The sequence below is a fragment of the Gigantopelta aegis genome, chromosome 4, assembly GCF_016097555.1.
Source record: "Gigantopelta aegis isolate Gae_Host chromosome 4, Gae_host_genome, whole genome shotgun sequence".
Classification (NCBI taxonomy): Eukaryota; Metazoa; Mollusca; class Gastropoda; order Neomphalida; family Peltospiridae; genus Gigantopelta; species Gigantopelta aegis.
Genome location: NC_054702.1, coordinates 48,277,468 through 48,279,444, shown reverse-complemented (window position 1 = coordinate 48,279,444; position 1,977 = coordinate 48,277,468). Strand labels below are relative to the sequence as shown.

The following is a 1,977-nucleotide window of genomic DNA, read 5'->3' as shown; positions in this document are numbered from 1 at the left end:
GTGTTATGAGGAGGATGGAGGTGAATCAGTCGTATACAGTGTTATGAGGAGGATGGAGGTGAATCAGTAGTATACAGTGTTATGAGGAGGATGGAGGTAAATCAGTTGTATACAGTGTTATGAGGAGGATGGAGGTAAATCAGTTATGAGGAATATACAGTCGTATACAGTGTTATGAGGAGGATGGAGGTAAAGCAGGTGTTATGAGGAGGATGGAGGTGAATCAGTCATATACAGTGTTATGAGGAGGATGGAGGTAAAGCAGTAATATAGTGTTATGAGGAGGATGGAGGAGAATATACAGTGTTATGAGGAGGATGGAGGTGAATCAGTCGTATACAGTGTTATGAGGAGGATGGAGGTAAAGCAGGTGTTATGAGGAGGTGGAGGTGAATCAGTGTATATGAGGAGGATGATGGAGGTGAATCAGTTGTATAGTGTTATGAGGAGGATGGAGGTGAATCAGTCGTATACAGTGTTATGAGGAGGATGGAGGTGAATCAGTCGTATACAGTGTTATGAGGAGGATGGAGGTGAATCAGTTGTATAGTGTTATGAGGAGGATGGAGGTGAATCAGTCGTATACAGTGTTATGAGGAGGATGGAGGTGAATCAGTCGTATACAGTGTTATGAGGAGGATGGAGGTGAATCAGTCGTATACAGTGTTATGAGGAGGATGGAGGTAAATCAGTAATATACAGTGTTATGAGGAGGATGGAGGTGAATCAGTTGTATACAGTGTTATGAGGAGGATGGAGGTGAATCAGTTGTATAGTGTTATGAGGAGGATGGAGGTGAATCAGTCGTATACAGTGTTATGAGGAGGATGAAGGTGAAGGGGCTCAACATATCGTTAAAAATATATTGTTTACTTCATGGAAGTGAATCAGTAATTTGTATCCTAGTGTTATGAGGAGGATGGGAGGTGAATCAGTCACTTGTGATACAGTGTTATGAGGTTGGATTGTGAACTGCCATATCATGCAGCTACACTAAGTGAATGCCAGAACTGAATTTCTTGCATCCTGAAATCCTGTATTTAAAGTAAAAAGTATTTGGGATGGGGGTTGCTAGTTCTTCATCTTGGTATTCATTTTCGTGGTGATAAAGGTTATCACTAACATCAAAATCTTGCTCTAGTTAATGTAAAATGCAATAAATTACAATTTCCTTGTACTGGCTGACTGATATTGTGGTGGCCATCTTGGAGTTAAATGATGTTGCAATGTCAAAATTAGCTGAGAGTTGTTCAAAATTAATTACTTGTCCCCCTAAAAGCTGGTAATAGACATCAACAGTTTCTCATAGGTGATAACATACATGTATCTCTTATATTGCTAGTTTTGTTTTGACAGCTATCTTGAATATTTCAAAATGTTCAAGGGTGCTAAGTTTGTGTTCTCCGGATCCTCAATTAGCACCTTTTAAACATGCAAAAACCACAAAATGATTATTGAGGGTTTGGCAATCAATATACTAGTTTAATTATTCGAAATTTAGTGGGGGTTTTTCTGAATTTCTTGAATGCTATTTTAGTTTGACCATAACCTTGACCTGACTTTGATATCTAAATTGGGAGAGCCGCCTCTTAAACACTGTGTACATGTTTTAGGGCAAATATATGCCTAATGTAGTACTTTGAAAGACCTTTTCTGGATATCGTCTTTGACCCTGACCTTTAATAGGGTAGCCCTTTTTAAAAAAAAATTGTACTGTCCTAAACTACAATTGTGCCAAATTTGGTGCTTTGGGCCAGCATATCACAATCATTCCCCTAAACTACCGCACTATTCTAGGGTTTGTGTATTTAGGATTAGCTATAATGTTGTAGTCTACTTCAAAAATCTGTGCATTTAGGCTGTGTATTCAGGATTAGTTATAATACTGTAGTCTACCTCCAAGATTTGTGTATTTAGGATTAATGTATGCTGTAGTCTACCTCCAAGGTTTGTGTATTTAGGCTGTGTATTCAGGAT

At 38.6% G+C, this 1,977-nt stretch overlaps 1 protein-coding gene across 4 annotated transcripts in view; it reads right to left on the bottom strand.

Annotated features, from left to right (window-relative positions):
- The window catches only part of LOC121370644 (probable methyltransferase TARBP1), a 124,444-nt gene that overhangs the window by 20,915 nt on the left and 101,552 nt on the right, over positions 1 to 1,977 (bottom strand). The gene's annotated exons all lie outside the window — the stretch shown is intronic.